The 9,857-nt window shown below is 36.0% G+C and overlaps 2 non-coding genes across 2 annotated transcripts; both read right to left on the bottom strand.

Annotated features, from left to right (window-relative positions):
* Window positions 1-5,952: 5,952 nt before the first annotated feature.
* On the bottom strand, window positions 5,953-6,045 carry TRNAI-UAU (transfer RNA isoleucine (anticodon UAU)). Its single transcript is given in 2 exon segments — window positions 5,953-5,988; window positions 6,008-6,045. It is a non-coding gene; the product is annotated as a tRNA-Ile (tRNA).
* Window positions 6,046-7,744: 1,699 nt separating this feature from the next.
* On the bottom strand, window positions 7,745-7,837 carry TRNAI-UAU (transfer RNA isoleucine (anticodon UAU)). Its single transcript is given in 2 exon segments — window positions 7,745-7,780; window positions 7,800-7,837. It is a non-coding gene; the product is annotated as a tRNA-Ile (tRNA).
* Between the last annotated feature and the right edge of the window lie 2,020 nt (window positions 7,838-9,857).

The following is a 9,857-nucleotide window of genomic DNA, read 5'->3' as shown; positions in this document are numbered from 1 at the left end:
TTACAAGCTAAACGCTGCAAGACTGTTTTACAGTTGAAGCAAGGATAAAATATCAACTCTAGTGATGAGACACTTGCTGTAATGACTTCCAACTCAGACGGGACTTAAACCCACAACCACTGGCTTAGGAGAACAGTGCCTTACCCATTATGCCAGTGGTGCTTACTGATGTTCTTATTTAGGACAGTTAGGTTTTTAATAGTCAATTATTTATTTTTGAAAAAAATTGAAGCTGTTTACTGTGTTCTTTGCATTACCAAGTCCAGCAAGAAATGTGCTGGTACTATCCAGAGCTGTCAGTATGGATTATCATGCTATATTGCAGAAAATCAATTTGATGCAACTGCTTTACCAACAGTATGTTAATCTTTTCCATTGCTGTTTTGTTGGCTGACTGAAGGAAGATATGCAGTGCATTTGAACCAAAGCAGATGTGTGCTGACAACTTAAATGCACAATCATGTTTGTGTTTTTTCTTTCTTTCTTCCATCCTTTGTAATATCATATTAAATATTAAGGTAGCAGTTTATAATCAATGACTAATGTCAAGGAAAAAAAACAGTATACAAAGATGCTCCAGGTGAGGCTTGAACTCTCAACCTCAGCATTGCTCAACAGATACTGTCTAATAAGTACCGCGTGCTGACCAATTGCACCACTGGAGCACTTTGCAGCATTCATTGGTTATGCTAGATGTGGATTTTATTCAATACAATCAGTACAGTCATAAGAATTGAAAAAGAAAATCATTTTTGGTGATGAATTATGAGCAACAAATGAACATGCATGTCAGATGGTACTTGAATAAGCTGTCCACTGTGATAGAAAAGGTTTTAAAAAAACAACAACAATGTTATCATAATAAATGTCATATTTTAGCTTCTGTGGTCATTTTTTGCAAGCTAAACACTGCAAGACTGTTTTACAGTTGAAGCAAGGCTAATATATCAACTCTAGTGATGAGACACTTGCTGTAATGACTTCCACCCCATATGGGACTTGGACCACCTGGCTTAGGAGGGCAGTGACTTATCCATTATGCCAGTGGTGCTTACTGATGTCCTTATTGAAGACTGATAGGTTTTTAATAGTCAATTATTTATTTTTGAAAAAAAGTGAAGCTGTTTACTGTGTTCTTTGCATTACCAAGTCCAGCAAGAAATGTGCTGGTACTAACCATAGCTGTCAGTATGGATTATCATGCTATATTGCAGAAAATCAATTTGATGCAACTGCTTTACCAACAGTATGTTAATCTTTTCCATTGCTGTTTTGTTGGCTGACTGAAGGAAGATATGCAGTGCATTTGAACCAAAGCAGATGTGTGCTGACAACTTAAATGCACAATCATGTTTGTGTGCTTTCTTTCTTTCTTCCATCCTTTGTAATATCATATTAAATATTAAGGTAGCAGTTTATAATCAATGACTAATGACAAGGAAAAAAAACAGTATACAAAGATGCTCCAGGTGAGGCTTGAACTCAAAACCTTGGCATTGCTCAACAGATACTGTCTTATAAGTACCGCGCGCAGACCAATTGCGCCACTGGAGCACTTTGTAGCATTAATTTGTTATGCTAGATGTGGATTTTATTCAATACAATCAGTACAGTCATAAGAATTGAAAAAGAAAATCATTTTTGGTGATGAATGATGAGCAACAAAGGAACATGCATGCCAGATGGCACTTGAATAAGCTGCCCACGGTGATAGAAAAGGTTTAAAAAAAAACAACAACAATGTTATTTTTGTCATATTTTAGCTTCTGTGGTCATTTTTTACAAGCTAAACACTGCAAGACTGTTTTACAGTTGAAGCAAGGATAAAATATCAACTCTAGTGATGAGGCACTTGCTGTAATGACTTCCAACTCAGACGGGACTTAAACCCACAACCACTGGCTTAGGAGAACAGTGCCTTATCCATTATGGCAGTGGTGCTTACTGATGTCCTTATTTAAGACTGATAGGTTTTTAATAGTCAATTATTTATTTTTGAAAAAAAGTGAAGCTGTTTACTGTGTTCTTTGCATTAACAAGTCCAGCAAGAAATGTGCTGGTACTAACCAGAGCTGTCAGTATGGATTATCATGCTATATTGCAGAAGATCAATTTGATGCAACTGCTTTACCAACAGTATGTTAATCTTTTCCATTGCTGTTTTGTTGGCTGACTGAAGGAAGATATGCAGTGCATTTGAACCAAAGCAGATGTGTGCTGACAACTTAAATGCACAATCATGTTTGTGTGTTTTCTTTCTTTCTTCCATCCTTTGTAATATCATATTAAATATTAAGGTAGCAGTTTATAATCAATGACTAATGACATAAGAAAAGGAAAAAAAAACAGTATACAAAAAAACTCCATGTGAGGCTTGAACTCACAACCTCGGCATTGCTCAACAGATACTGTCTTATAAGTACCGCGCGCTGACCAATTGCGCCACTGGAGCGCTTTGCGGCATTAATTGGTTATGCTAGATGTGGATTTTATTCAATACAATCAGTACAGTCATAAGAATTGAAAAAGAAAATCATTTTTGGTGATGAATGATGAGCAACAAAGTAACATGCATGCCAGATGGCACTTGAATAAGCTGTCCACGGTGATAGAAAAGGTTTAAAAAACAACAACAACAATGTTATCATAATTAATGTCATATTTTAGCTTCTGTGGTAATTTTTTACAAGCTAAACACTGCAAGACTGTTTTACAGTTGAAGCAAGGATAAAATATCAACTCTAGTGATGAGACACTTGCTGTAATGACTTCCAACTCAGACGGGACTTAAACCCACAACCACAGGCTTAGGAGAACAGTGCCTTACCCATTATGCCAGTGGTGCTTACTGATGTTCTTATTTAGGACAGTTAGGTTTTTAATAGTCAATTATTTATTTTTGAAAAAAATTGAAGCTGTTTACTGTGTTCTTTGCATTACCAAGTCCAGCAAGAAATGTGCTGGTACTATCCAGAGCTGTCAGTATGGATTATCATGCTATATTGCAGAAAATCAATTTGATGCAACTGCTTTACCAACAGTATGTTAATCTTTTCCATTGCTGTTTTGTTGGCTGACTGAAGGAAGATATGCAGTGCATTTGAACCAAAGCAGATGTGTGCTGACAACTTAAATGCACAGTCATGTTTGTGTTTTTTCTTTCTTTCTTCCATCCTTTGTAATATCATATTAAATATTAAGGTAGCAGTTTATAATCAATGACTAATGTCAAGGAAAAAAAACAGTATACAAAGATGCTCCAGGTGAGGCTTGAACTCTCAACCTCAGCATTGCTCAACAGATACTGTCTTATAAGTACCGCGTGCTGACCAATTGCACCACTGGAGCACTTTGCAGCATTCGTTGGTTATGCTAGATGTGGATTTTATTCAATACAATCAGTACAGTCATAAGAATTGAAAAAGAAAATCATTTTTGGTGATGAATTATGAGCAACAAATGAACATGCATGTCAGATGGTACTTGAATAAGCTGTCCACGGTGATAGATAAGGTTTAAAAAAAACAACAACAATGTTATCATAATAAATGTCATATTTTAGCTTCTGTGGTCATTTTTTGCAAGCTAAACACTGCAAGACTGTTTTACAGTTGAAGCAAGGCTAAAATATCAACTCTAGTGATGAGACACTTGCTGTAATTAATTCCACCCCATATGGGAATTGGACCCCCTGGCTTAGGAGGGCAGTGACTTATCCATTATGCCAGTGGTGCTTACTGATGTCCTTTTTGAAGACTGATAGGTTTTTAATAGACAATTATTTATTTTTGAAAAAAAGTTAAGCTGTTTACTGTGTTCTTTGCATTACCAAGTCCAGCAAGAAATGTGCTGGTACTAACCAGAGCTGTCAGTATGGATTATCATGCTATATTGCAGAAAATCAATTTGATGCAACTGCTTTACCAACAGTATGTTAATCTTTTCCATTGCTGTTTTGTTGGCTGACTGAAGGAAGATATGCAGTGCATTTGAACCAAAGCAGATGTGTGCTGACAACTTAAATGCGCAATCATGTTTGTGTTTTTTCTTTCTTACTTCCATCCTTTGTAATATCACATTAAATATTAAGGTAGCAGGTAATCAATGACTAATGACATAAGAAAAGAAAAAAAAAACAGTATACAAAGCTGCTCCAGCTGATTCTTGAACTCACAACCTCGGCATTGCTCAACAGATACTGTCTTATAAGTACCGCGCGCTGACCAATTGCGCCACTTTAGCACTTTGCAGCATTAGTTGGTTATGCTAGATGTGGATTTTATTCAATACAATCAGTACAGTCATAAGAATTGAAAAAGAAAATCATTTTTGGTGATGAATTATGAGCAACAAATGAACATGCATGTCAGATGGCACTTGAATAAGCTGTCCACTGTGATAGAAAAGGTTTAAAAAAACAACAACAATGCTATCATAATTAATGTCATATTTTAGCTTCTGTGGTCATTTTTTTCAAGCTAAACACTGCAAGACTGTTTTACAGTTGAAGCAAGGATAAAATATCAACTCTAGTGATGAGACACTTGCTGTAATGACTTCCAACTCAGACGGGACTTAAACCCACAACCACTTGCTTAGGAGAACAGTGCCTTATCCATTATGCCATTGGTGCTTACTGATGTCTTTATTTAAGACTGATAGGTTTTTAATAGTCAATTATTTATTTTTGAAAAAAATTGAAGCTGTTTACTGTGTTCTTTGCATTACCAAGTCCAGCAAGAAATGTGCTGGTACTAACCAGAGCTGTCAGTATGGATTATCATGCTATATTGCAGAAAATCAATTTGATGCAACTGCTTTACCAACAGTATGTTAATCTTTTCCATTGCTGTTTTGTTGGCTGACTGAAGGAAGATATGCAGTGCATTTGAACCAAAGCAGATGTGTGCTGACAACTTAAATGCACAATCATGTTTGTGTTTTTTCTTTCTTTCTTCCATCCTTTGTAATATCATATTAAATATTAAGGTAGCAGTTTATAATCAATGACTAATGACATAAGAAAAGGAAAAAAAAACAGTATACAAAGATGCTCCAGGTGAGGCTTGAACTCACAACCTCGGCATTGCTCAACAGATACTGTTTTATAGGAACCGCGTGCTGCCCAATTTCACCACTGGAGCACTTTGCAGCATTAACTGGTTATGCTAGACATGGATTTTATTCAATACAATCAGTACAGTCATAAGAATTGAAAAAGAAAACAATTTTTGGTGATGAATGATGAGCAACAAAGGAACATGCATGCCAGATGGCACTTGAATAAGCTGTCCACGGTGATAGAAAAGGTTTAAAAAACAACAACAACAATGTTATCATAATAAATGTCATATTTTAGCTTCTGTGGTCATTTTTTGCAAGCTAAACACTGCAAGACTGTTTTACAGTTGAAGCAAGGATAAAATATCAACTCTAGTGATGAGACACTTGCTGTAATGACTTCCACCCCATATGGGACATGGACCCCCTGGCTTAGGAGGGCAGTGACTTATCCATTATGCCAGTGGTGCTTACTGATGTTCTTATTTAAGACTGTAAGGTTTTTAATAGTCAATTATTTATTTTTGAGCAAAAAGTTAAGCTGTTTACTGTGTTCTTTGCATTACCAAGTCCAGCAAGAAATGTGCTGGTACTAACAAGAGCTGTCAGTATGGATTATCATGCTTATTGCAGAAAATCAATTTGATGCAACTGCTTTACCAACAGTATGTTAATCTTTTCCATTGCTGTTTTGTTGGCTGACTGAAGGAAGATATGCAGTGCATTTGAACCAAAGCAGATGTGTGCTGACAACTTAAATGCACAATCATGTTTGTGTTTTTTCTTTCTTTCTTCCATCCTTTGTAATATTATATTAAATATTAAGGCTACCAGTTTATAATCAATGACAAATGACATAAGAAAAGGGAAAAAAAAAACAGTATACAAAGCTGCTCCAGGTGAGGCTTGAACTCACAACCTCGGAATTGCTCAACAGATACTGTCTTATAAGTACCGTGCGCTGACCAATTGCGCCACTGGAGCACTTAGCAGAAACAGTTGGTTATGCTAAATGTGGATTTTATTCAATACAATCAGTACAGTCATAAGAATTGAAAAATAAAATCATTTTTGGTGATGAATGATGAGCAACAAACGAACGTGCATGCCAGATGGCACTTGAATAAGCTGTCCACGGTGATAGAAAAGGTTTATAAAAAAACAACAACAATGCTATCATAATAAATGTCATTTTTTAGCTTCTGTGGTCATTTTTTACAAGCTAAACACTGCAAGACTGTTTCACAGTTGAAGCAAGGATAAAATATTAACTCTAGTGATGAGACACTTGCTGTAATGACTTCCACCCCAAATGGGACTTGGACCCCCTGGCTTAGGAGGGCAGTGACTTATCCATTATGCCAGTGGTGCTTACTGATGTTCTTATTTAAGACTGTTAGGTTTTTAATAGTCAATTATTTATTTTTGAGGAAAAAGTGAAGCTGTTTACTGTGTTCTTTGCATTACCAAGTCCAGCAAGAAATGTGCTGGTACTATCCAGAGCTGTCAGTATGGATTATCATGCTATATTGCAGAAAATCAATTTGATGCAACTGCTTTACCAACAGTATGTTAATCTTTTCCTTTGCTGTTTTGTTGGCTGGCTGACTGAAGGAAGATATGCAGTGCATTTGAACCAAAGCAGATGTGTGCTGACAACTTAAATGCACAATCATGTTTGTGTTTTTTCTTTCTTTCTTCCATCCTTTGTAATATCATATTAAATATTAAGGTAGCAGTTTATAATCAATGACTAATGACATAAGAAAAGGAAAAAAAAACAGTAGACAAACATGGTCCAGGCGAGGCTTGAACTCAAAACCTCAGCATTGCTCTACAGATACTATCTTATAAGTACCATGCGCGGACCAATTGCACCGCTGGAGCACTTTGCAGCATTGATTTGTTATGCTAGATGTGATACAATCAGTACAGTCATAAGAATTGAAAAAGAAAATCATTTTTGGAGATGAATGATGAGAAACAAAGGAACATGCATGCCAGATGGCACTTGAATAAGCTGTCCACGGTGATAGAAAAGGTTTAAAAAAAACAACAACAATGTTATCATAATAAATGTCATATTTTAGCTTCTGTGGTCATTTTTTGCAAGCTAAACACTGCAAGACTGTTTTACAGTTGAAGCAAGGATAAAATATCAACTCTAGTGATGAGATACTTGCTGTAATGAATTCCACCCCATAGGGGACTTGGACCCCCTGGCTTAGGAGGGCAGTGACTTATCCATTATGCAAGTGGTGCTTACTGATGTTCTTATTTAAGACTGTCAGGTTTTTAATAGTCAATTATTTATTTTTGAGGAAAAAGTGAAGCTGTTTACTGTGTTCTTTGCATTACCAAGTCCAGCAAGAAATGTGCTGGTACTATCCAGAGCTGTCAGTATGGATTATCATGCTATATTGCAGAAAATCAATTTGATGCAACTGCTTTACCAACAGTATGTTAATCTTTTAAATTGCTGTTTTGTTGGCTGACTGAAGGAAGATATGCAGTGCATTTGAACCAAAGCAGATGTGTGCTGACAACTTAAATGCACAATCATGTTTGTGTTATTTCTTTCTTTCTTCCATCCTTTGTAATATCATATTAAATATTAAGGAAGCAGTTTATAATCAATGACTAATGACATAAGACAAGGAAAAAAAAAAACAGTATACAAAGATGCTCCAGGTGAGGCTTGAACTCACAACCTCGGCATTGCTCAACATATACTGTCTTATAAGTACCGCGCGCTGACCAATTGCACCACTGGAGCACTTTGCAGCATTAGTTGGTTTTGCTAGATGTGGATTTTATTCAATACAATCAGTACAGTCATAAGAATTGAAAAAGAAAATAATTTTTGGTGATGAATGATGAGCAACAAAGGAACATGCATGCCAGATGGCACTTGAATAAGCTGTCCACGGTGATAGAAAAGGTTTAAAAAACAACAACAACAATGTTATCATAATTAATGTCATATTTTAGCTTCTGTGGTCATTTTTTGCAAGCTAAACACTGCAAGACTGTTTTACAGTTGAAGCAAGGATAAAATATCAACTCTAGTGATGAGACACTTGCTGTAATGACTTCCAACTCAGACGGGACTTAAACCCACAAGCACTGGCTTAGGAGAACAGTGCCTTATCCATTATGCCAGTGGTGCTTACTGATGTCCTTATTTAAGACTGATAGGTTTTTAATAGTCAATTATTTATTTTTGAGGAAAAAGTGAAGCTGTTTACTGTGTTCTTTGCATTACCAAGTCCAGCAAGAAATGTGCTGGTACTATCCAGAGCTGTCAGTATGGATTATCATGCTATATTGCAGAAAATCAATTTGATGCAACTGCTTTACCAACAGTATGTTAATCTTTTAAATTGCTGTTTTGTTGGCTGACTGAAGGAAGATATGCAGTGCATTTGAACCAAAGCAGATGTGTGCTGACAACTTAAATGCACAATCATGTTTGTGTTTTTTCTTTCTTTATTCCATCCTTTGTAATATCATATTAAATATTAAGGAAGCAGTTTATAATCAATGACTAATGACATAAGAAAAGGAAAAAAAAACAGTATACAAAGATGCTCCAGGTGAGGCTTGAACTCACAACCTCTGCATTGCTCAACAGATTCTGTCTTATAAACACCGCGCGCTGACCAATTGCGCCACTGGAGCTCTTTGCAGCATTAATTGGTTATGCTAGATGTGGATTTTATTCAATACAATCAGTACAGTCATAAGAATTGAAAAAGAAAATCATTTTTGGTGATGAATGATGAGCAACAAAGGAACATGCATGCCAGATGGCACTTGAATAAGCTGTCCACGGTGATAGAAAAGGTTTAAAAAACAACAACAACAATGTTATCATAATTAATGTCATATTTTAGCTTCTGTGGTCACTTTTTACAAGCTAAACACTGCAAGACTGTTTTACAGTTGAAGCAAGGATAAAATATCAACTCTACTGATGAGACACTTGCTGTAATGACTTCCAACTCAGACGGGACTTAAACCCACAACCACTGGCTTAGGAGAACAGTGCCTTATCCATTATGCCAGTGGTGCTCACTGATGTCCCTATTTAAGACTGTTAGGTTTTTAATAGTCAATTATTTATTTTTGAAAAAAAGTGAAGCTGTTTACTGTGTTCTTTGCATTACCAAGTCCAGCAAGAAATGTGCTGGTACTATCCAGAGCTGTCAGTATGGATTATCATGCTATATTGCAGAAAATCAATTTGATGCAACTGCTTTACCAACAGTATGTTAATCTTTTAAATTGCTGTTTTGTTGGCTGACTGAAGGAAGATATGCAGTGCATTTGAACCAAAGCAGATGTGTGCTGACAACTTAAATGCACAATCATGTTTGTGTTTTTTCTTTCTTTCTTCCATCCTTTGTAATATCATATTAAATATTAAGGTAGCAGTTTATAATCAATGACTAATGACATAAGAAAAGGAAAAAAAAAATAGTATACAAAGATGCTCCAGGTGAGGCTTGACCTCACAACCTTGGCATTGCTCAACAGATACTGTCTTATAAGTTTTGCGTGCTGACCAATTGCGCCACTGGAGCACTTTGCAGCATTAATTGGTTATGCTAGATGTGGATTTTATTCAATACAATCAGTACATTCATAAGAATTGAAAAAGAAAATCATTTTTGGTGATGAATGATGAGCAACAAAGGAACATGCATGCCAGATGGCACTTGAATAAGCTGTCCACGGTGATAGAAAAGGTTTAAAAAACAACAACAACAATGTTATCATAATAAATGTCATAT

This window comes from Pseudophryne corroboree, unplaced genomic scaffold (assembly GCF_028390025.1).
Source record: "Pseudophryne corroboree isolate aPseCor3 unplaced genomic scaffold, aPseCor3.hap2 scaffold_3026, whole genome shotgun sequence".
Classification (NCBI taxonomy): Eukaryota; Metazoa; Chordata; class Amphibia; order Anura; family Myobatrachidae; genus Pseudophryne; species Pseudophryne corroboree.
The sequence above is the reverse complement of the archived record's forward strand: the minus strand, read 5'-3'. Positions and strand labels throughout refer to the sequence as shown.